This window comes from Atheta coriaria, unplaced genomic scaffold, assembly GCF_025399875.1.
Source record: "Atheta coriaria isolate IRGN ID8LTWV9N9 unplaced genomic scaffold, Caltech_Dcor_3.1 hic_scaffold_6_pilon, whole genome shotgun sequence".
NCBI lineage: Eukaryota > Metazoa > Arthropoda > Insecta > Coleoptera > Staphylinidae > Dalotia > Dalotia coriaria.
This window is the reverse complement of record NW_027045448.1, coordinates 1591378-1618697: the sequence shown is the minus strand read 5'-3', so window position 1 is coordinate 1618697 and position 27320 is coordinate 1591378. Positions and strand designations below refer to the sequence as shown.

The 27320-nt window shown below is 38.9% G+C and overlaps 1 protein-coding gene across 2 annotated transcripts in view; it reads right to left on the bottom strand.

Moving 5' to 3' along the window:
• Positions 1 to 27320, bottom strand: part of LOC135793208 (protein bric-a-brac 1-like) — a 203217-nt gene that overhangs the window by 156461 nt on the left and 19436 nt on the right. For both annotated transcript variants that reach the window (XM_065304067.1, XM_065304068.1), the window contains exon 3: positions 17506 to 17538. The gene's annotated coding sequence lies outside the window, so the exon portion shown is untranslated. The remainder of the gene's footprint in view (positions 1 to 17505; positions 17539 to 27320) is intronic.

The following is a 27320-nucleotide window of genomic DNA, read 5'->3' as shown; positions in this document are numbered from 1 at the left end:
TGAGAGAGACCAGCTTGAATCAAATTACGAATGTCCGAACTTTACTGATGGAGAGACAAAATATAAAATTATGAATGCGCACAAACGGATGTATGGGGTTGAAAGAGTACTGCATGCGAATCGAGATTTATATTTGGACAAACGTTTGCAATTTTCCATTTTCGGGTCAAACAATTCGATTTGCTCTGTGTACTTTGTCAATCACTAGGTACATTAGTGAAATAATGATTAGATTTTGTCAACATTTAAAATATAAATATTCAAATTATTAAGATGCAAAAAGATGATAAGTGTCAAAAATTAAGTTTTAATTATTTATGCGTTATATAATTCACTTTTTTCTTTTTAAAGAAGTGGTTACGTTAAAAAGACTATGTTTCACCTCCCTGAAAGTGATAAATAGCAAAGTGTGAAGGCAGAATACAATTAGAAGCAAGATGCATTATTCCGCGATTTTATTACGCCTAGACATAAAATCTATACAATATAACGAAGGCCTACCACCTAACGTAGAAACGGCTCAACCGCACAATCCTCCACTCCCTTCCACCGACGCAAGAAAACACGAAGGAAAAGCGCAAGCAAAAAACACCAAGTTTAATATTAAATAATTAATTTTAATACAGCGCCGCACGGGGGGTTATAAATTCGTAAGCGTCGTAAATATTTAATGTCGCAAAGCAAAGGCAAACCGAGCACGTTCGCGCTGGAACGCCGCGGCGGCTCGGTGTGAAGACGACCGAAGGGCCGAAGCAATGCAGCGCGATGCCAAAGACGTCGACGGCGAAACCGAACTCTGCGCCGCACCATCGCCATGCTTCTGAGGCTTCGGGCTCCACCACGTCCACATCGCGCACAATGTAGGCGCGTACGAGAGAATTTCGCGCGCGCGCGAGAACTCCTCGCCCCCGTTTTCATAAGTAATAACGCTTCGCATGCAATAATCATTTAGTTGCGAAGTAATTTGCACTCCACGCCCGCCGCCGTCCCGCGTCCTTCTTGCTGGGCGCGCGGCAACGTGCTTCTGGCAGTAGGTAAACAGCTTTATAACAACAAACACATGTTATATGCATGCCTATGTATGTTAGACTTACTCTAAATAATTATATTCGAGCCCAGCCCGCCCTTGATGATTCTCTCCGGCCGTTTCTCACACACTTTGGGCGCTGGCGCGTTTAAACAACGTTAATGAAACACATTTTAACAATGCAGTAACATTTTGTCTCGCGCTAACGAGATGCTAACAATTAACAGTTTAATGAAAAATTTATTATTGCATTAAAATAATCGCCATGAAGTAATTTAATTTTAAATTAAATAAATAGGAAACAACAAATTTTTGAAAACGTTTTAAATCAGAAAAAAAATTTCTGCGCAATTCATAGAAATTACGTATATCCTATTGAAAGCTAATCGTAATAATCTAGAAATCCAGATGCATTAATAAATACTCGTAATGTGGTTGAAGAAAAAAAGCAGGTAATCGGAATGCAAGTAAGTAATAGCGTAGTGACGTTCCACGTGCGCGGACGATAAATTAAAGAGCGCCATCTTCGTCATCCGTGCAATATTTATTATTTATATTGCGGGGTTATGATTACGCGCTCGAGCGTATATGCAAGTCGAATGCTAATAGAGTTGCGTCGCCGCCGCCACGCCGCCGCAGCCCAGCGCAGCATTGCGTATATCATTATTATGTCAACGGAAAGTTAATTACAAAGAACAAACAAGCATGCCACGCATACCGTGCCCGCGTCTGAGCGCGCCGCCACGCATGTACGAGCATATGTTTAATTGTTGATGACAAATAATAAATACGTGCGATTTGCACAGCTCTTCGCAGGAGGTTGGCGAGCGACGAAAGAATGCGACGCGTCCTCGTGCGGCCCGCATTAATCTGCATAACTTAGTGGACGTCTATATCATTTACATCTTTTATGCAGTCATCGCAGAAAGGAGGATTTTATCAATGCACACAAAAAATCTGTTAGATTTAAATGCATGTATATTTATTGATTTGTAAACGTGTAATGAAACTGTCATAAAATATGCAAATTTATAATCTGTTCCACACAATTCGAGCAATAAAAATTTATTCATACAAATGATGCAATTTGCATTCGGATAAAAGCCGAAAATCCCATAATGATAATAATAATTAATATCACCGTTAATTTTTCGCCATTTACCACCCAATTTTTGGCGTGCCATTAAACGCATTTGCGACGCGCGAAATGTGTAAAAACGCACAATTTGTTATTTATAATTTTAATTGAAACGAAACGACCGTACGCCGCGTAATTAAACATTGCGCGCGCCAACGAAATTTAATAAATTTAAATATTTTATGTTAAAAGTAATCGAGTTGTGCGACGCTGTTGGCGGGCGAGTGAAAATTACGATTTGTCACGTCCCCCAATTAATATCAAAATATTACCGGCCAACAATGAGTGTCAGTCGGTCGGTTTGTCGATTGCACTGCAACCGGCGACGGACTCTCGCGGCGGCGATCTCACCCACACACACACACACACCACCCGCCGTCGGGACACACAGGGAGGAAATTCATTTCGGGGCGGTAATTGAATGGAATCGCGCGCATTTGCATATTATATTTTCCGCGGACGCGCCGCCGTCGCGTTATTATTTTTAGTTTACATTTATTGCTCGCGCGAGGCGCGATTAAATTTTATACAATATAATTGAATGCAAAACGTGCCACGATTCGAGCGCATTATGGCCGCACAAAATTTAATTTTTATTGCCGTAAATCGTATGAACATTCGCCGAAGGGTTATAAACAAATAGTTTCCGAATCGTACAATTTTCACGATTTAACTCTATGCCTCTGTTGTCGTTCCATTAATAATTAAGTATAAAAGTAAGTAACCTGTTCATTATATGCATAATTAATGAAAAAATATACAACTGGATGGTATTATTTCGTGCAGCTAGAGAAACACCGACATGATCGCAAACCAACTACTGGCCGAAACTAGGAAACAATCGAAATAATACATGACCCACAAGTTTATAGTTAATTATACTATAACCAACGTAATAAATAATTAATCGACCGCAAGCAGCGCAACTCGCTGACCCCGCGCGCGCTCGCGCCCGTACACAAACTCGAATTACACAAAAAGTTTCGCTCATCACTAATTCATGCCAGCCGGCCTGTGGCAGCGTCGGCGGCGGGGCATAGAGTTATTAGTTCTCTTATGGCCGTACTATCAATCCGAAATTTCTTCATATATAGGTATATTCGTATGACTCGTTAATATTTCAAACTTTTTTCATGTTGATATTGATGGCGAATTAACTACATACAAATATTAATTTTACTAAATTGACGTACCTATTCGAATTGTATTAGTTTTGAAGGAAATTATTCCCTGGCGGCCGATGTTTAGGACCAAAAAATGTCATGACAAATGAATTATAAACAAACCGAAATTCGATAGCAATTTATCAAAAATTGATTCGTGGTTAACGACAATTAACAAAGAAATAAGACAGGAAACAAGCAAATATTTACCAGCATAAATTTTAACTAATAAAAAGTTGTAAATTTAAATTTAAAACAATTTTCTATCGAAACTTAAAATAAAAAGAAAATAAATCAGTAATAAACACAAGCACAAACATAGCAATCCTAGTAGTGGATACAAATGTAAAAAGGGTTCATAAATATAATCCACTCTAGCAAATTAGTTGAAATTCGGTCAGTCGCGCCCGGATTGAATTAGTTTTAATCATTCGAAAATTATTCGTGCACACACATCCATCACCTGTGTGTATTCGCGTGCGAGCCGAAGCGTGAGTGGGCCATTTTCAGTCGGCGGGTCATTCGTACAACGCGCGTCCCATTGTTTCGTTCTTTTGTTGCGAACGCTTCGTGACGTTCGGACTTTGCGGCGCGCACAATATCCGTATTTACATGACAATAAAGTGTAAATAAAACAGATCATCGTTTACCTCAGTCGTTGTGCGTGCGCGTTCGCAATAGCACGCCCGCCACCACCGCAAAAATAACATTTAAAATCACATCGAATTATGTGAAATATTATCCCAGCGGAGAACAGCCAAATACGATTGAAATGAAAACCAGGATCGCATCGGACGAAAAGGATTTGCGCATAAAATGTTTGCAATCACACTGAAACGAACTATTCATTAGGATATAAATAAACATTCGTTATTACATTAATAATACAGCGTGTCGAAGCCGATCGGTACACGCATCCAGTGTGTATTTGTAAATATTATTATTCGCTCTCCGATGGGGCGGGAAGGTGGGTAATAATATGAAATACAAATAAGGGGCGGCAATTTAATTTAATACCGGCAAGCGATCATACAAATAAATTAAATAATTAATTAAGCCTGCATGCGCCACGATTTCCGGGTACGCCAGGAGCAGCAGCATGTAATATTTATATGTTAAGTATAATTTCATTTCGATGTTACTCGACCGAGTAATGAAATCGCGTTGTTTGTTATATTTGCAATTTCATTTTAATATAATAATACGAATATCGATGATCGATGCATGCTCATTTCTATTTGCACAATACCTACATACTCAAATATGTTATACTGGGTTACTACTTAAAACAAATAAAAATAGAATTTCTATAACGATTTTTAATTATTCACAAGTTAGACGTAAAATTTTATCCGCGATAGAATTTCACTAAATTAATCAACGATGGCAATCCGTTTATCATCCGTTTGTTGTCTATTATTTGTCAATTCGCTGGAATTCTCCACATTAGCGGATACCCGTCGGCATGAGTACGAATGAAATTAAATTGCAAGTGCAATCAGTTTCGTCCACGCGGCGATGCATTTTACGGTGACAACTGTAAAAGAGTCGTCTAGCGCAGGACTCTCCGGCCCAGCGTCAGCGCTCACCATCGGAGGGTAATATGCAAATGTAATAAATAATTACACAATGCATATAATTACCAAACTGCGGCGCAAAGCGGGTGTCGGGTGCGGGGCAGGGGTGGCGTCGTTGCAAAATATAATAACGCGATTCGTGCGATTATGTTAATTAACACCGTTGTTTATTATTATTTTGCATTAAATTACAAACAACGCTACGTCCCTCTGGTGGTTCGCAAGTTGGTCGCTGCGGTCATCAGACACCAAGCGACAGGGTACAAAGCAGCATCGGATTTGACAATTTTTCTTATATCAGTCAATCATCTCTTCCCTATTTCATAAAACAATTATCGTAAGTTTGGATAAAATTTGACAATATACTAATCTAATTTATTGGCTACTTGCCTCCAGATGGCGTAAGTACACACCTGTTTTCTTTTCGAAAACAAAGCAAAACTGGCGACAAACGCACACGATAAACACTTTAACAACGCACACATAATGCATGCGCGTAAAACGGGAGCGCGGCGCAACATAATAAATGTTTAATTTAATGGCCTAAGAGTTTATTAAAGTTCGTCGAGCATAATTAACTTGCCGCCGAACATATAAATAAGTTTAATTCACGCACTCTGTATGCGTTCGCTTACATTATAGTTATTGTTCGTATTCCATAAAAATGCGGTGGACAATTGTTTTGGGTATTTTTCTGACGCTTCGCGTGACTTTCTAATTTATTGTGACAAGCAGGTAAAAATATAATTTACTTTTTGTATTTAAATTTTCGTAGAACAATACCGTGATTGCCATTATAGTCACAACAAAATGAATAAGTTTGTATATTCAAATGCATTACGTCTTTAAATAAATTGAGAAATAAATTACATCACAAGCGAAAAATTGAGACGCAATATCCAACGGATTTGGACCAGAACAGTACCAGACAAAATGCCCATTCGAAAATAGAGATAACAAACCGATGCGGTCGCAAATATTCAAATATATTCGACACAAAATTAATATATCGATATATAGATATATAAAGTAGATTATCCAAATTTATTACTATAAACTACATAATATTCACCGCCGATATTCCATTATTATCCGGCGTAATATTGATCATAAAATATGCAATTTACGATGATAATATTATCATATAAATTACAATATTTTACGATTAAATACATTAAATTGCGTGGAGCGGAGCGCAACTAAATAATGCACATTGTTCGTTACATCTCGCCTCTCTCTCTCGCGTGTGCGTGGTTTAATAAACTGCCAAAACTTGATTTCGGCGCGCATCGCACTATCGCACTGCCATTTCGGCGCAGACCCCACGAACATAATAATTTCCAAGTTTTAATGTGTCTAACAAGAATAAATCTAGATAATTTGGATATTTCGTATCATGTCATATATTCTATAAATAATACCCAACTATAATTTTGTATTATTAATGTTTGTACCAGCGCAATATCACTATTAAGACATCGAAATTAGTTTGTAAAATACTTCCCAGGGCATAAAATATTAGTATGCGTATATTCCTGCTATTTTATCCTAATATAAATTGGGCAATTCAAATTTTCGTCGAATTTTCGTGCTATGTTACTGTCACAAGAATATAAACGTCAAAATAAATAGAAAGAATGGAAATGCGGTAGCTAGAAGGGCGCTGCTTGCGAGAAGTGGTGTCACTGAGTGTCAGCGAGCAAAAGTGTCAAAATGATTAGTAGCGGCGCACTCGAGAATCGACGAACACTTCTTCCAACTGGCAGATAACACGCGAACGCACCCGCAAAGAGCAGCTTTACACGCGACTGTTCCACAAAGTTACCCAACCAAATTTAGATATCGCATGTTTTTCGTGTTATTGTGACATTTGAAAATTTTTGGCTTTAATACAATTGTTTCGGTGATAAAAAAATAAAAGGAAAGAATATTCACTTTCCACCAATCTACACATTTAATAAAATTTCCTGCGTTTTCAAAACCAATTTTGGCCAATTTCTTTTCTTCAATATATAAATATTTAGTGTTTCTTAGGTCCCATGGAGGAAAATCATAAATTAAATTGCTTGAGAAGTTTTTGTTGTTTTTCCTACACCTATCCTGCAATACGTTATGAAGACTAAAATTATCCATACGAAACAAGGCACACAATAATAGCGTACATTTGAAATTCCTATTTGTTGATTTATTCCCTAATTCCTGCGTTCCACTTATACGTCGTCTCCGCTTATACCTCTCGCAAGTGTTATAACGACGCGTAGATAGGCCGTCCTGTCCGGCTCGCGTAAAACGATAAATTTGACTTTTCGACTTTCGTGGTCAGTTATGACCTAACTAGTAATAATATTGGCCGCGCGCGTTGGCCGGTTCATCCGCACCTCCATATTCATCCTCATCCTTAACACACATTATAATATTTTATGTGCTGTGTTGTGTTGGGGGAAAAGGGCTGGCAATACCTGGCTTCGCTGGTTGTTGGCTACGCCATCCACTGCGAACGCATCCATATCCTCACGTGTGTATATTCATATATTCATATAGTATTGTACGGACGCGTATTATTCATATAAATCAATAACATCCATAAATCAAAGTCCCACCTAGTTCTCGTCGTCGTCGCGGCGGAGGGTGCGCGAGAGCGAGCGAGCGAACGCGCCGGCACGACATTCGACCATATTTCAAAAACATCAAACCATTATTCTAATTACTGCCGTTGTATTATACGAATATACGAATGTGCGCGCGAGCCGAGGATACGAAATACGCGGAGACCGGAGAGACGCCTCGGATGGATGCACGTAATGCATATAATGCACGATTTAAATAATATTCGAGGCGTTATGAATTATGTCGAGGAATGAATTCTTGCGCTTTCATGTCTATGCACGCGTATTTTCCGATAACATTCCAAATTGTTTATAGATGAATGTGCATTACATCATACTTATTATTAACAATAAAAGTCATATTATGACTAAAAATTGATACTCAACTTATTTATCTACTATAATTACAGATGTATCAAATACTTGCCATATAATCAAGAACAAAAAAATTTCTGAAACTTCTCGATAATTAGCTGGAAATAAAAATCAGATATTCACCCAATTACCTTATTAAAAAAAGTAATTGGTGTTGTAAATACAGGAAAAACTCTTTTAAAAGATTTTTCTACAATTTAGACGGGTTTTTATCTGATTCGGACAAAAAATAAATAAAAATCAATACAAATAAAACGATTTTTGAAGAAATTAGCATTTTTCTATTTAAAATAATATTTTCCCCATCTCAAGTAAAATTGACACAAAAATATTTTTATAAATCAAGTGTCAATTAAGTTCGATATTTATAACACACTCTTCAAATAGTTGAATGATATTGAAAAACTGAATGTAAAATAATAAATCATAAAATTGTTGAAAAATTAAATCAATTAGTCGTCCACCACCGAATAATGAAAAATATCCCCAGCTTAATTTAATTAATTAGTTATTATTTATTTGCGCAAATAAATAACACCGGTAACCAATGTGTCGCGCGCCGACGCTCGCTAATTAATTAATGTGTTCAAATATAATTTTTGCGCAAATCCTAATGAGATGTTAAAGTTTGATTATATTACACCAAACGGACGCTGCACATTGTCGATTGCATTATATATAAATATAAATTTGTACTCTGAGTGTGTACGTGCACGCGACGCCACCGTGTGGCGTACAAGCGCGTATAATAAATTATGCACAGTTATTAATGACACATCGGGCCGTGATAGCGGCGCCAGCGACTCGTGCCACCCGGATAAAACAATATACCTATGTATATATATTTTATTCATTTTATTGGAAATATATTACGTCCAATTACAACGAAAGCATTTTAACGACGCACGAATAGCGGTGATTTAGTTCGATTACATTCCATCGGTCGCCACCACCGAACGGGATCAAATTTAATCTTACTCTCGATTTATTTTACAATTTATATTTTATTTTATAGATGATTTATGAACGTAATATATCGCATAAAAATTGTAAACAAGGGTGAGAGTGTTTATTACAAGATGTTTGCACCGTCTGTCGACGGCAATTAATAAAGCTTTACATCACGGCCGCGTACTCGACGTCACACAAGAATTATATACATATATTCGGAATAAATTGGTACCGTTCGCCGCGTACTCGAACATTTCATGACGTCTCTTCTTCTTCGCACACGCACACAACGCCTGGCGCAATGTGCGAGTGTACATGCACTCCATCCACCCGATTTTAATTGTGCCCCATCATTAATCATGCCATTGATGTATTTAAATAAAGCAGACAGCAGCTCCGCACAATAAATAATAAATATCCTTTCGCCATACGAACGCGCTCCTCTTCTCGCTCGCCACGAACAGCGGAGGGCATTTCTTTCCCGAAAATATGCCATCCACGCATGTACTGGACAGCATCGGCCACTGGTAAAAAAAATACGCGACGAACAGGAATTAATTATACTCGTTACATTCGTAATTATACACGAATGATGTATGACTTTCGTTTTTCGTTCGTTTCTTCCGCTTTTCGTTTTAGGCTTTTTATTATAAAAATTTCACGTTGGCTTCAATATTGAATGCCGATTGTTTGAATGTTCAATGCTGAACAAACGTGATCGAGCGAGGAACATGTGAACAATGGCCAAAAAATCAAACACGGCGTTCGATCGCGTTTTCTCGTTGTAACGAAATTGAGTTATTATTTCCTTTTTTCGGTAACATGTCATTTGGTTTGGCTTAATGTACACATAATACGGATACGCCTCTCCGCCCAACACATGTCACGACTGCCTAATATAAGTAATAGTTGTCAACGGTATTATCGTATACAGTATTTCAATGTAAACTTGCTGATGAGAAATAATTAACTACCTATCAAAAAACTAGCAAAAATACTGATCCAGTTCTCCAGAATATACAAAAAATATATTTTTCAACTTTTTTTTGTTTTTAGGCACAAAAAGTGGTACTTTATATACGGACGGCCAAGCCGTACATAATATTCAATAAACACAGTGCAGGCTTTATAAAATTGCGACGTCTGGTGTCAGAAAGCGACATTACGCGAGGCGAGGTAAAAAAATTCAAAATGTCAAAAATATACATTATTTAATTTAGTAATATATCATACTGATATTGACCGAATCTAAATTTGACATTAGAATTAACTCAATAATGTATAACGGGTACAGAAAGTTAGTCCATTTAAAATTCATAAACAGTGATATTTTCCTTGATAGGCAAAGAAAATAAATGTGGTTATTGTTCCCTCGAGTCTCTTTAAATGAAAATATTGACTTAAACAAAAGCAAGCGATGTTCATAACGTACAATTGCGCATTTCGTTAGAACAAAGTCAGCGGACAAAAAATAAAACGGCAGCGACCAAGAAAAAATGTGTTATTTTTTAATGTTGCTTTAATGTCGATGTGAAAACCCGCTAAACGACATCGCCCACAAACCGCCACCAACACAGGCAATGCACACACACACCTTCAGCAACAATAACAAAATCAACTGCAACCACGCCGCGCTAAAAGAATTCCCTCTGTAAATGTAAATATAAAATACGTTTTCGGTCATTTTTATCATCAATCATCCGGCCGCTTTTCGCCCGCTGCCGGGCACACACGCTCTGAAAAATAAAACTATAGTTATACTATGATATATATAAAATGTGCGGAAAGGACGAAACGTTTTTATAATCCCCGGCACGTCACACATCGGTCGCTGCGTGCCGGCCGGCCGACCGGCGTGCTCGAGAGTGTTATAATTGTTTTAATGTTTTAATGCCATTTTCACTATTATACAACAACGAATGCACGACATATAAACATATAGCTCGATAGTTTAAAACGTGGTTGAAACCGTTAAAGCTCCCACCGAACGTGTTTGCGCTCCACAGGCGCTCAACAAGTGTGATGGAAAGTGAAAATTATCTCTTGTTGAATTGTGATTTACCACTATAAAATAAACAAAAACATTTTAGCCTAAAATATAGGACAACATCATGAAAAAAAAGTTACTTTTGATATTATTTTTCGATGACAATAATTCAATTTTCCTAATAAAATTAGCTTTTCAACAAATGCAAATTTTGATGAAATACAAAAATGGAATTAAAAAATTAACGAAACACAACGAATATAAATCGGCGCGGCCCGAATACTTAATCTAATAAATGTGCGCACACACAAAGAGAATGGTACAAAGAGCAAGCGCATGAACATCGCATGAAAAAAAAGTGATTTGTTCCGTTTATATAATTCAAATTCAGCGGCTGGCGAACTGGCGACCCGGCGGCGATACAAAAACCGATGACGTCCTCTTTTTGTTCAGCCATCATCATCGCCCTGCATGTCTCTCGTTTGATATTCATTAAATTAACAAAAAAAATTTAATCTGTCAAACGGCATTCATTAGTCAACCGTATTCGTGATGCTCGCACGCGCGGCATTCATCATGCAGTCGCAAAACAAACGAGAGACAGAACGCAATGATAACTCAGCTCCAAATTACTAATATTTTAAATGGAAGAGAATGCAAACAACGACGCGGCGAACAATGTTAACGTCGAAAACGACACACAGCGAATAGGTAACCTTCCGATTCGTGTGTTTTTGTTTCGCGACGTTGTCACAATTCGCGCACGCTGCTTTTATTATTATTAAATAATCGCGTTATGCAAGCGCATAAAGACAATCGGCGGACGAGCCGGACAGGTTGTTGTTTGTCTGATCAAACGTTTTGTATAACGCAGATGCGGACAGATGATACGAAGGCGAGAGAGGAAGTCGCGTTTTGCCTAATTAGATTTGGTTATATAAAATAATTGCGCTTATTATACATCGGTGCCCCTGCGCGGGCACGGACTATGACTGCAATCAGCAAATAAATTGTAATTCAAATTAACATTATTGTATAAGGCATCTGTACCTGTATTCACATTTACACGATACTTTGCTAGCTTTCATGCGCGTCGTCTCCCAACGTGACTTATTACGCAGCTATAAATTAAAAGTGTTGTTAAAACTGAAAATGACCACGCGAATTGTGAATGAATGCAGCATGCGCTCGTAGGAATGAAATGGTGAATGAATGAATGCATTAATGAATGATATTCGAGCGTGGATCGGATGAGCGGCTTCGACAAAAAGTGGTATTTTATTAAGGCAAATAACGAGGTAACTCATTACAGAATAACTAATGCCATGCGGTTTTTTATGATAATTAATCGGCGTAGGTCTAATCAACGCGTTCATGGCTGGAAGAGTGGCTGGTTACGCGCACTGGAGACATTTGAAAAATGTGTAATTTGTAGGTTCGTTTGTTATTTAATCCGTAATTTATACATTTCATTGAAGGTTGTCGTTTCTTTTACGTTTGAACAAATTCTAGCGGAAATAATGATTCTATTTGTCATTTGCGTTTGAATTTAAGACAAAAAATTTATTTTCAAAAAATTAAAAACTGTAATAAGCTTAATAAATAAATAAATTAAATTATAATTATTTTGACTTATTTGATTCACTTCAAAGCAAAACCAGGTTATTTTTACACCAGCACTTAGATTCTTATCTTCTAACACGGTGTTTCTAATTTGATTAATACATGTAACACATGCCCCTGCTTGTTTGAACGATTTCGAAAGTGTGAATGATTAAAACAAGCAGCGCGAAGCAAGTGGCGAGAAACAAGCGTTCGCCAAAATTTCGTCATTAATCACTTTTCTAGCAGCACTCTACTCAGGTGCACGAACAGGTAGCTAACACCACACACATCGCCTGGAATATTATATGGAGTTACAAATTATACGTATTGAATTAAAAATGTGTACAGCCCTACCGCGAAATGCGATGATTAATGAAGAGGCCAACTTTCATTTATTAACTTATTAAATGTAATAATAATAATAAGCAAAAGCATAGTATTTATTTGATGTTATTGTTGTATTCACTTTAATTTTTACACAAAAAATCAATGTTAAAACTTTAATCAAAAAGTTCGCACGTGAAGCATGCTCTTTTGAGTGCATGTCAATTTGTTGACAGTGAGTCCATCATGCATCACATTACTGACGCCATCTCATGGTATAAATAAGTGGTAACCACTTTTACATTGCATGGTTTATCCATTAGGTAGGTGAAAAATACAACGTACAATTAGTAAAATTAAATTTTGCAAATAAAAGTTCGATCCTATTCAATCTGGAATACTATTTACGAAATAATAAAAGCTCTTGTTTTCGAACAAAAATCGAGTTGTTTGACCGACCGAATGTGAACTTAATTAAGAAAAAAGTACACAACAAACAATAATAATATATATTTACATTCGAAGCCGGAAAAAATGAATAAAAAAATGTAACAAGCAATAACATCAAACCGTAATAATATAGCATATATGTGGCAGTGGTTACTGTAGATATTACACATGCACCTCTCACTCTTGCCTACTATTGAGTATGCTCGTGTGCGTACGTGAAAAGTCTTTTTTGTGTGGCATTTTGTGCAGCGGCAGCGCAGAGCGCGCGCGGCTTTATGAATAATTAAAGTGCGCGCAGGTAGATATTTTTTTCAGGTTTTGTTTATAATTAACACTCTCCATTGAAACGTGGAAACGAATACATGAGCGAACGCGCGCGCGCGGCGACGGTATTGGCGGCGCTGCGGCGCGCTGCCTTTTTATTCTCTTTTTGTACAATATTAATTCGGTTTCCTTTTATCGAAAGGCCACTCGCACTGATCGCCCCGCGCTGCCAGCGCCATTTCGCGAAATGAAGCGATTTCGGACACGGCTTTGCGCTCCGGCTCGTGGCATACACATAGTGCCAACGCAGCACCAGCAGCGGCCGTTCTACCGAACGGCAATGAATAATTAATTTAATTTTCGTATATTTTTCTCCTCATATCTATACTCCTACACTTGCACTCACACGTGCGAGGTACACACGTCAAGCGCGCATTTTTTAATCTTCGTTTTGTCGTTTGGGGATTTTTCACACGAGGCGAAAAGAGATGGGCGAGAGCGAAACGTAAAAATAAAATCGCCGAAATCGCCATCCATTACAATAATTAGAGAGAAATTTGCCTCCCCGCCGCCCCCGCGTCCTGAAGCGCATGTGATCGGGGTTGACTGAATTACTAAGGGGCGCAGAGTGGAGGGCAATTTTTGGCTGCAAAAAAAAACGCGCGATACGAACCGTGCCTACGCCCAAGTATGGGCGGCGTACGTGCGCACTTTTTGTAATTTCATATCCATACTCCCCGATATGAAAATATGAACGCGCTGGCCCTCCACCTAGCCGCCATCTGATCGCGGCGGCGAATCGACGCGAAGAGGAGCGAACAGAGAGGACATGTGAGGGCTAGTAACATTCAGTGCTGCCCCACGATTCGGAGGATTCGCGGACTTACGCGGTATGAGGTCGTCAAAAATTGGAGAGCGGGCATGTCAATTTATTTCATGGTAATTGGAAAAAATTTAAATTTTTTCTGCCGAGCATGCATGCGTATGTAAATCGGGGTTGCTTCCGTATTTTTTACACATCCTCGATATATCAAAGTAGATGTAACGTCAGTAGCTCTACAAACTGAATCACAATGTACGTGACGCACTTTTCTGATTTGGTTGCACAGCACCAAAGATTAACTTTGTTCTTATTTGGCAAGTTATGATTCGGCGTATTTTTCCGGGTCAGCATATAATGGGCGCGCATTTTCCGTGTGACATTTTTCGGCATTGTGCGCGTCTCTTATCACACATTTAAAAACGAAACCGAAATTATGTCATTCTCATATATTTGCCCCTTTTTTTTGCGGCGCTCATGCGTCGTTCCACAACATTCATTTCGAAGCGTCATGCTGTGAGCTCGAGCATACACGCTACATATTTTAGGGGGCGGGGGCGTTCGGGGTGTTGAATGCGCGCCGAAATATTGTTGAAAATATTTCCGCTGTTCACACCGCCTGCGTGTATGTGCGTGTGAGAGTGCCAACAACGCCGCAAAAAAAAATAATTTCATCATCTAGAGAAAAATACATAAATTATTCAGCCGAAACGAAAAAAGTACTTTGTGTGTTAAACCCGAAGCGCGCGTGATAACATCCAATGTGGAGTGTGCGGGAGGCACACAGGACTACAAATATGTAATGACACAACGTGAAAATGCAAAACATTACAACGCAAAATAACATGAAAAAAAAACGCAGGGCCTAAATTAAAAATTCACAAACTCTCGAAATTGAGTTACTTACTTAATTCCAGTGTGCAATGTTTGAATCAAATAGAAAAACTAGATGGCACGTGCCACAAAACACAAGTGTTGCACCATGTGAAAGTGGTGCAAACGTGACCCCTGTGACCTCTCCTCTCGCAACTGAAACGATTTTCTAACGGGCTACTAATAGGTCATCATGGTGTGATGGTGTACTGTTCACGCAGTAGACAAGAGGGGCTGTACGCTAGAAACCGCCGAGGGTGGCATCGCGCCCGCCCCGAGCTTGGTTGCACTATGAAAACGAACCCTTTGTACGAAACAAAAATGATATTAAAGAGCGCGTGCAGCGCGAAACTAGGCTCCCGCTAGCCAATCGCCAACGGAACGCGCCGCTAAAGTAATCTCCGGATGGCGCAGAATTATTTTATCCATAGACAATATTCCGATATTCAATTAGGCATTACGGGAAGGGAATTTAATGCGATTATACTTTGAAAATTTCGATTTTTGCCTGCGTTGCACTGCGCTCTACACGTTTCGAAACGAAACTGTAACTTCGTATAGATTCTTTCATGTCCTCTTTGAATGTCACGCGAAAGAGACGATAATGGAATTAAAATTCGTCATTTTTCCATTTTCATCGTGTCGCGCTTCTTGCGAACCCAACACAAGATTTAATTAACATCGTGATAACGCTGTAATACGAATAAGTTTGAATAAGAGGTTATGTACAACATCAAGCGGTGCGGTCCGGAAATGTCAACATTTGCGCGCAAAGTATTACAAATGTTCATTCTTATAAAGTGTAAAAAAATAAATAAATCACATCTGATAATCCGTATTATTTCGCTGATGAATGTTTGATTAATACTTGGGCATTAAATATTTTGACAATGTAAAGCACCGTCCGATGTGTCTAGGGTGGTCGGTAGGTGACGTTAAGAAAAATGCCATCCGTTTTGAAGTTCAATTGTACATGGTAATTGCAAAATTTGTTGTAATTCATCATGCGTCCACCAACAACGCAACCAAATTTCGGGTCAATCGGTGCTGATTTATCAGCACAAAGCGAGTGCGTATCTTCGACGCCAGCGCCCTGCGGGCTGCCGCCGGGTTAAATCAGTACATCGCGTCCGCCCGCTAAACATATAGCGGTTTTTTTAGATTTTAAATTGAACGACAGAATGAAATGAAGCCGTGACTAATTTATCACCCCGGCCACAACCGCGCGCCGCCGCCCACCACCCGCCCCGCAATGACAATGCTTTTGTTTCGAATAAAACATTCATATTTTTTATTTCGCCACACGCATACGCAAATATGACGGCAGAGTGTGGCCAAAGGGTGGTGGATGTCCGACGGCCTCTCGCATTGTCGCTCTCCTCTCGCCACGAAAAATAACAAACGTCCAAATATTTCCCACTTATCAGGTGGGGTACAATGTATCCGTGGCGGTTACAACGCTTTTCGGCACAGAGATACACGCAGAGATATATCTGTCCGAATGACGTTTATAATAATCCAAAAATATATTTTCGAAAAACCCGAGCGCTTTTTGTTTTTTCAGCGGGGGCGAGCGCGTGCGGTCTCGCGGGTGGGAGTCGTCGACGGTCCCCCCACGACTCGTCACCGCGAGCTTTTCACATGAAGGCAAAGCCCTCCCTTTGTTATTTGCACGCGCACCCACACACACACACAAACACACATGTCGTGGATCCGCAACACGGGAAAAAATACATACATTCATTATTCATGCAAAAGTGGGGGACGAGTGTAATCAAAACAAATCGCGTTTCGCACAGCAGACCCACTGCCCTAGCAGGAGCGCGGCGAGTTCAGTAATAACTGCCCTCGCCGTTTCGGCCGGCGGCGTATCCCTCAAACCATGCCCTGCCCTGACGCACGATGGCGTTGGGTGTATGGGCCTCACACTGACCACCAGAGTCGGCGCGTGTACACTTGCAAACGTATGCACGGCGCAGGACCTTAATGCGAAGGGATTCGCGTCCTCGACGAATCGGTTGACGTGGCCAGTATGCAGGCCACAAGTTCATCCCTGGCCTTTTTGCCGTTGCTGCGGTGTGGCAAAACTAATACAACTAATTTCATTATGGATTCAAATCCAGACAAATGAGTAACGTGCGAGGCAATGACCTTAAAATCACAGCACGTGCCTAGGAAGCGATTTTTTCAATTTTCTCAATTATAAAAAATCAATCACTTTCTCAAACTAGTAAACCTAAAACTTTTGATGTGGCCCCGTCCCAGGTTATAAAAATTTAAATTATTTTGATAAATTTTACAAAATTATCTCAAAATAGAGGGAAATCAATTTGTTTAATACTTACATTTTGTACTAGAATTTTGTGGAAGTTCACAATCTGAAAAATAGAAAAGAAAAAGTTCTGGTTAGTTTATTTATCTATTTTTTACTCAAGACGAAATAACAGAATTAGCAAGTATTTAAAAATGAAATATAATAGCGATAAAAACCACTGTTACAGTTAATATGTAGTTTTACAACACCTTCATAATAACTTGATGCCCCTAAGTAAAAACTACATTCGTGAAGCATACACCTGAACTTATGACATGGTTCCAGAACCGTTGGTCTGTTTCTACTACTATTCATTGTGGCAGCAATAACACCGTAGCCTCCATCTCACATGAAAAAATTAGGAGTTGACATGATCAGCAGTGGTAAAATGGAAACGTTATGAGTTTTCGCTCGGTTTCGCATACTTGTGCGCCGCGCGAATAGGAAGGAAGCACTCCAAGCGACCGCGCGCGCCACAGCCACGGCGTGCGATTTCGATTGAACCCCCACGGGGGCGCCGGGCGGCCGGATTGACAATTTGTATCCATTATATTTATGTATTTTTAGTAAGCCGGAGGTTTGAGCGCGACTCGATTGCAGGGTGGGCCGCTTTTTGATATTTGGGAATAACGCTCAAGGCCCCAAGGCTTGATTGAGTGCCCCCTCGTACTCACACTCGTGCCGCGCCGCCTCCATCTAGCGACCAATACCCGGACGGCGGGGACAAATCGCCACATCGCGCTCAACTTGCGAAATGGAAAATATTACTAAACGTATTTCGAATTTTGCGTTTCCTCTTCGACGTTTTCACATACACCGCGCACCAACCGGATGCACAATGTGCGCATTCAATGGCGGCATCAAATCTTAGTTCGAGAACACATTGTATGCATGTGAATTTTTTTGTTTGTATAAATTCGTGTCCGATGGTGGGTGGGGCGTTGTGTGTGCATTGCGACGAACGGGGCTGAACGGGGTATTTGTTGCTCACCGCTCCCATTCGCCGGAGTTGTTCCGATGGCTTCGGTTCGAAATGAAAATTACAAAAAAATAAATTGCCGCCGCGCAATGCATACACATACATACACGCGCGGGCGTGCACACAGTAGGACGGTTTTTAATTTTTAAATTCCGAATATGCGCCGGACTTTCGCCCGTCCGGGTCGCGGCTTCGCGTCGCCGTGAACGCGGAACCTTCGGAGACCTGAATTTTTTACGAAATCGAATTTCAATTTTACCATTTCATCAAGCCACACACAAATCGCCCCTACCACTCGCCGCTCCTCCAGTCACCCGCCCGACACTACGCATTGCACCGCGCCGCCCCGCGCCTACACTTAATTGAATTAACAGGAATGCGCAATAAAAGTTGAAAAATTAAAAAGACGAAAATTCCACCCTAGCTCGCATAATTTGCACTTTTCCACACCTTCGCAGCGTTTTTCTCTTCTTGATTAATTTAATAATTAATGGCGTGCCATTGACTGCGTTCAAATTTCCCCCTCTTTTTGGGTATTCTACAAAATATTCGTGGTGAAGAAAAAAATAAAGATTTCGCGAGGTAAACTTTAATTAATTCCAACTTGGTGAATGCACGCATGTGCGCACAACGGTAACATGTACGCACTCTCAACCCCTCGCGCAATATCAGCCGCCCTCCTTCAGGTTACGCTGAAATATCAAAAGCAAACTTACTTATTAATTATTATACGCCGTTACGCAGTCGTAGGCGAATTAAATATTTATTCGTCGAATTTAATAATTAATGCGAAGGCGAAAATTAAAAAAAGAACGTCAGCGGCTCTTCCTGGTATCAACTAACTTTAAACATAGAGTTAAAGTTGCAATAAAAATTCTAGGTACAGCTACCACAAAGATACATATGCACCGTATAATTAAAAATATCCCAACAAACACTTGACGATTTCCTTACAGTTGTATTATATCCGATGGTGTTGTTAACAAGCTGAAATTTTATTAAACTCAAAAAAGAGCTTTATGTTTTTTTGTGTTTACTCTGGCAGCGAATGTTCCGACACCCCTCGACCGCAAAAAGCGCGAATGGCAAGCACTCAATATAAAATATACAAACACGAAAAAGCAAATATCGTAAAAATAAATTAATATTAAAATGCGGCCGGTCGATGAGTGGCAAGAGCGGAAAGAAACACGGATCTTTTTTTTAAATTTTTGAGTGACTGCGAATACGCAAATGCCAAACGGGAGCGATGAGTTGTCGAAATGGAAAAATTGCGTTAGGCGAGCAACAAAAGTCACCGTCCGCATCGACATCAAAGCTAAAAGCCGCATTAAAAGCCCACAAATCATATAAATGCCATTAATATTAATACTTCTAGTCTAAAACGTAAAATAATACAACTGTAAGTGCGCGACATTGACGTTTTGTATAAGGGCATGTTATTTGAGTTGCCTATACCTACGCCCATTTATGCGTCATCTACGATTGAGGTTAACATACGTAACAGAATAAAAATTTCGACGCTGACTTTTTAAATTAAATTTTTATTGTACGAGCATGAAAAAAATAACACAGGCGCGCTTAAAAAGATCAATTTTATATCTAAATTTATTGGCATTAAAAATAGAATCGAAAAATTAATTAAAAATACAGATTTACAATCACGTTTTATGCACGCGCGCGTATTTTTTTCAATTTTAATGCCGGCCGGTCACAACTCGCATGTTATTTTCGATAAAAATGTACTGCTGTCGGTTTATACATTGGCAATATAAATAATTTTTCATCGAAGCACACTAACAAATATTTTGAATTCAATTTGGGTTTAGAGCGGTTTATATTTATTCAATTTCAACGCCGACGAATGCGTGAGCATGTACGCGCACCTCGGCGCTCTTTTTAATAGTTTAAAAATTAATAAAATAACACGAAACGAAATAAATCAAATTAATAATTGGATTTAATTTCACGGAACGCCGTTGCAATTGCTTATTACGCTGCGCCGTGGATTGGAACACCGCATGTAATTTCAATACGTTTTATTACATTTTATATTTTCGAATCAAAACACTGCGCAGGCAGTGGTTTGAGAAAACAATTTAAATATAAATAGTAATATTGTACAAATCTGATTAAAAACGCATCAAAATTTTATTGCTATTAATTCCATCCATTCGAATCCATCATGAAAATCATTAAATTTATTGTTTTTTACGACTGCGGCCGCGCATTTCACGCTGCGAATTATAGCATTAACCTCAAAACAAATCTACTCGTGCTGTGGCGCGGAAAACTGAGAAATTAATTAATAAGCCGGCGTAATATTCAAATCTTCACATCAGACCACCAACACGTATTTTATCTAGCTGTGAAGTGCCACACAAATCGACTGTGTGCGATGCACACAGGTGTTAACTGTTGTTGTTTTTTAACCGTCGCTTTGTTAACCTCGCACGCGTCGTTTACACTTAACAATAGATAATAGAAACCGTTCACACTCGTGCATGAAATATAAAATAAATGTGATATAAATACCCCGATCGGTGGATCGTAATGCTAGAATGGAGAGACAAATTGTTTCCGCACAATTCGATGCAAATGCACGTTAGTGGAACATGACATGACACACAATACACGGTGCACGTATCATGTTATAATTGTTATAGAATTGTGGCATAATCAACAATAAGCTATAAATAGTGTTATATTATTGATTGTTTTGGTATGTATTACTTACTTCTGTTGGAAAGTGAGAAATATTTGATTAAATTAATTCATGCCGAAAACATGCTTCAGGGTATTGTGACTAATGGCGCCAACTATGGAACAATAGCGCCATTAAATTCCAAGCTGGTCGCACACGAAGTTCCGTAGTTGCAAATTGGAACAGTAAAAGTAGATGTAGTTCTACAAACTGCAATCTAAAATTTTCAGAAAACAATCATGTACATTACTTGTTTTTAATTTTCAGTGTTGTAGTTTTTACAGTTTTTAGTTAAACCAACGAATTTCATATAATTGTTCGTGTAACGATTTCGACACAGTCGTGAATTCATAGTGATAACATACACGCGCACCGTACGAGTCAAATATGTTTTTCCGTGCCTCTATAATAATGCGTTTATTCCATAACTAATATTACAATTATAATAAGGGCCCCCGGCGCATAGTGCCATTGTTGTATAATAGTTATGCAATAGCCCATTATGTGCAACGGTGTTGTCAACTTGCGAATTTTGTTTAATAAGCGTCGATAAAGAATAATATACCACACACATCGTTAAAAATTCACACGGATTCGGTCTTTCAACGTAATGTTTGTTTTGATTCCACGGCGCCCACGCGAATATGATTATTTTTACAATATTTCGACATCTTCAAATTGAAACGATACTTTCCGAGTGTGGGAAACAGCAGAAATCACACTGAAAATAGCCCCGATGCATTCTAGCGTACTAATTAAACCCGCTGAAACATTAACGTGCTACCCAACTACTTATGCCCGCTCCTTCCTTCCTCGTAGGCATTGGGGTAGTTGGGCGGCAGTTTGGTTGCAGCGGCAACGGCAATCAATAGATACAACCCTAACTAAACTAAACTAAATATGCATCGTTCGTACGATCCGGCCTTGTAACACGGTGAAACATGCCGAACGTACGAAATGTAGTACTAAACGTAAGTGCTCGCCGCCGCCGCCGCTGCCACCGCGCTTAGGCCGATTTCGAATCTTGGTGTTAGTGCGTGCACAGCAAACGTAGAAACCCACCGCCGCCGTGCACTCGCTTGATCACTGTGTGTGCGCGGACGTACATATTTCGAACGTGTTCTGCTTAATTTATTTCGGATAAATACTATATAAGCTTTAATTATAGTTGAGCGAGAATTATAATTACCGCCCAAGATTTGTGGCCCGTATAGGAAATGTGTGGCAACATTAATAATGATGAGAAATACGCTCGGCTACCACCTTCCTCCTTCGCCGACGGCCGCGCCGCACCAACAGATATAAATATCGAACAATATCTCTAATGTCTTCCACTGCTAAGTGATAGTTTAAGTTAAATCTAAATCTTTAAAGAGAGCGCGACGAACAATAGAAAACAAAACCAGCAGCGACGAAAGAAGACGGAAAATCACAACAGATGAATAGAACAAGAGCGAGGAAAATTACTTAACTACCGAGTGAAGAAATTATGATCAGTGCGGTGCTACTATATTTTAATATTCGGGTGTGCTGAGTGTAATTAATCTTAGAGCTTGCCTGACAGCAGAAAAGAACAATTTTCTAGATTTCACAACAATGAATACATTTTGAATTCTTTTGCCATAAATATTTAATTTGGAATTCGAAGAAATGGATGTACCGCAAAGGCAAAATAAAGTAATGTGTAATTTGCGAGTTGTAACTGCATATTGGCAAACGTTTCGCCATGGTTGTAAGCATAGCGAAACGAGACATTAAAATTTTACATTCCAATCATGACCAATTATTATACCTTAACTATTTGCTTGGTATTTGCGATTATTTACAATTTACAATTGTGTAACTCGCTAATCTGCATATCGTTTTTCCCATGCGGCACTATTTCGCTTTATTGCTGACGCACGGTCGATTGTTGTTGCTAAAATTATCAAATTATAATGCAAACCAAGCGAAGCATTCAGAGCTCCAAACGAAGAATTTATTAAATCCGTCTGGAATATAATTTACTTTAATTTACTTTTCAAACACACATTTGGCATTTAATCTTTTCGAAATTCACGTCTGAATTTTATTTCGTCGTTGCTTTCTTTGGCTATAATTAGCCTCGATAAATAATCTCGCAGTCGACGCGATTTGACGACTTAATTGACCCTTTTTCAACGTCGGAATTACATGTGCGCCAAGCGTAAGTTTCCCGAATATAACGAATATAATGATAAATAATAAATATAAAAATAATTATTCGGGCGGTGGGGAGCTTGGCTGCCATCGCTGCCGCATATTATTCCTATAAAACATTTCCATCTTGCGGCGGACAATCAAAATCGAATCGAAGAAAGCATGCATGGAGGGCCGGGCAGCAGCAGCCACCGCGGTCGTCGTGCAATTCAATTAATTACAGTTGTCTCACCGCACGCCCAACGCAACGACGACGTGCAAGATTAATGAATCTGAGAACGCTAAACTATAACAATTATATTTAAATACGGCCGATTTATTTCTACGTGTGCGAGGCGTACCTATACGCTTGATTTTTATATCGTGCCGCCTCTCCAGGGGAGTATGACTGCTTTTTTTCATTAATTTTCATTTGTCAGATTTCTCATTTTACTAGTTTTTCTTTTACATGTCTATACATTCGCAGTAATAAGTATAAAACAATTCATGATTAAAAATATCAAAGAAAAACTAATTCAAGTCCATTCTCTCTTAACTTGTACTTTATTTGCTGAATGTTTAATGCACATCGTTCATTCTCGTTTCGTTTTCAGCTCCGAAAATCGCACGTGGTGAAACGTTTTCGTGAACAACTACAAGTGTAGCAAACGATGTTTTTTATTTATAAAACGCGGGGATGCGGAGCGTCCGTTTGCCAAAGAAATTATCCACTCGTCTTATATTTGCTCTACGCCTCTCGCACTACCCGACGACTGCTGCCTTTGTGCGCTCGGCGTTTTCGACGATGCAATTTGTGCAATTGTTAATCTTGCTTCTTGTCCGGACAACTCTCCTTTTATTATAAATTCTTATTGTAGAGATATACTAAAAGAATACACAAACGCGCAAAGATATGCATAAATGCGAACGTATCGTCTCGTCTCGTTCGCGGGTAAATGTAAAATGTTTGATAATGAGTTTAAATATTAATTCGCGGGACTTTTTCTTGGCAAATATATAGTACCCAACCCTATTGAAACTTTTCCGTCGTTTTTCTAAATTTTAAATAATTTTTTTTATTTCATCGCTCTTCCCATTGGAATTAAATAAATTCTATCATAAATAATTCATCATACCCAAATAGTTATAAAATATTTCTTCAATCCCAAAGATATCTGATGTTCTTCCATATTTTATTTGCCGTATAATCATGATTTGACGTTTTATCGGTATAGGTTAAGCATAAATCGGCCTCAATACTATGTATCCGGCGCATAATCCCAATAATGTACAACGTAAGACAAGAAAAGAGGCGTCGACATTACTTTCCCATGTTTCAACCGGCCACCGTGTTGCGTGCAGGGGCAGAAACTAAACTCCAGATTAGCACATAATACTTATAAAACATAACGCAATTCACCTCCATGCCCTCCAGATACTTTGTTCGAAACGGTAGCGCAAGAAAGACAGAATATTATGCAACATTATCATGAAGGCATCAGATGCATCGGTGTTGAAAGGCTGTCTGGACGATGGTCGTGGAGAGGCTTTCGTGTCAATTATCAATCGTCGACGACCGAGCGCGCCGCGAATCTGCATTATTATTGCGTATAAACGCGAGCGCGCCGACCAGCGAATAATATGCCTTATGTCTGCATGTTACCAACCCAAGAACAAAACGAAGCAGCGAGTGAGACAGCGAATGCAAATAATAATAAGCGACCGGGGTTACACACACGCGGGCCGAACAAACGGGCCAATCCGATTCCAGCACGCGGAGTCAAACGAGCATTTATATTTATTAAATTATTATGCACCGGCTTATCCTTCATAAAATGTGTAAGCAAGTTGCAATTTCTCGTTATTACCTGATGTTGCGGGGCGGGATGACGTTATGGTGTGGCGTTGCCCCCGCCTCGCCGATGTTTGTTTCGGCTCGACGAGTTAACTAATCATTACCTACCTGCCTATGCAAAATCATTTCGTGCGCGAATACTATAAACACATACGCCGCGCGCGCGATTGGGGCTTATTAAGTTTGCGTACGGTTTGCGTTCGGCGCGACGGAAAGTTTAATTTTGCATTCATTCGATGTACACGTATCGAAAGATGGGACGCGTTCGATGCGCGTCGCGCGCTCATGCTGCGAACCGTAATGAGTAATTACAGAACGGAATGACAGTCATTTCCTTTTGTCTTCGACACACATATATGACAATTATTGAATGAAACATTGATGCATGCAAGTTTGCCGCGTCGGTTTGATAATTGCAAATTGCAAAATATTGGAAAATTGTCAATTAGCACTGTAAATTTAACGTTTTCGACAAAAGCGTTGGTTAGTATTTTAGCTCAAAACGTAGTTTCTGCTATTTATAAAAAAACAAACAAACTGCAATCAAAAAATTTGTTATCAGTTTCGCCTTTTATTACATTTGTTGCACCATTGTTTAAAGACAGAAATTTATTAGTATTTTGAGTAATTAAATTATATCGCATTGGAGGTAGGTATATATTACGAATTCAGTGGAATATGTAATGAAGTACTCTTTGACTTTGTTACGAATATATTTTTATTACTGACTGATATTTCTTAATATATCAACTTTGCTTAACAATGTTCGGTTTGTTAAAGTTGAAAAATAAAAATTACATTTTGATTTAACTATGATAATTTTATTTATTTACTTGCCGTAACAACGTGCCCCGAAGGTATAACAACCGGCCCCAAATCGGTGGAAAGTTGTTACAATTGACTATTTAATTAAATTACCCATTGTGAAAAGAATATATAATAAATTTTGAGCAATATTTTACAAGCAGAATAGTTATCTTACCAATAAAAAACATGCAATGCATAAATGATAAAGAATTTGATAAGCTTTATCACATTGTCAATTATCTAGAAATTGTAACAATGTGTTCCTCCAGTAGGTATAATAGATTGCCAAAATAAAAATAATTGTAATTGCAACAATTCTTAAAACTTGGAAACAAATAAGGCTTTGGAATGAATATCAGAAAATATGAAAACATTGATTAAAACAGCAGACTCATAAAATAGTTAAGGATTTGAAACTAATTACAGTTTTCTTAACATTCCAGGAATGTGCGCATGTTTAATATTTAATTACAATTAGTAGTCGCATTTCAAATACGCTTTACAATACCGTTGGTGCTAACAAACGACAACTGAAGGCATGCATGCCAGGACGGCCGAGCTCTAATTATGAATAAACACAAATGAATTATTTAGTCTAATTTGTATATGCATGTATCGATTCGTGTGCTCGTCCGTCCGCTGCGGTTGGGATTCAATTACGTGAATTATTACATAATATTGATATTCATTTTAATATCAACAAACACGACGGGGCGACGCGACCGCTCCACGAGCGCGCAACGCGCCGCACAAAAGGTAACTAATTATTAATTGCGAAATGTTAATATTAAATTTCTTGTTTGCCAACAAATTGCCGTGCACACAACGACCGTAACAATTCATGCCCGAGAGTGTCCGACAGCACAAAGCAATAAATAATAAATTAAAGCAAATTGTGGAATTGATAGAATTAAATCTCCGGTCTCGAATGTGTGAGATTTTCGATAGCTGATACATTTTTTTGCAGTTGCGTTTCATATCGAAAATGTGATTTTTTTCTGACGGCCGCGCGTGCGGCACAAACGAATTTAAGTCACTTGACGGCATAAATCTCGACAGCAATCGACGGAATCATACAATCGAACGAACGCGCCGCACGGAAAAAAATATCGCAATTTTTGATTTAATCGGATTACATTTCGGAGAGCGCCTCGCAGGATTTTTCGATTGCTATTTGAATAATTTAAAGTAGAACGGACTTCGGACGCAAACGTATTTATTATTTGAGGCATCGGAAGTGAACGCGGCAGTCCATTAAAGCATCATACATGGCGATGTACAAATGTAAAATTCATCAATTTCCACACAACAAAATAAAAACGCAATCCTTAAATATCCCACACG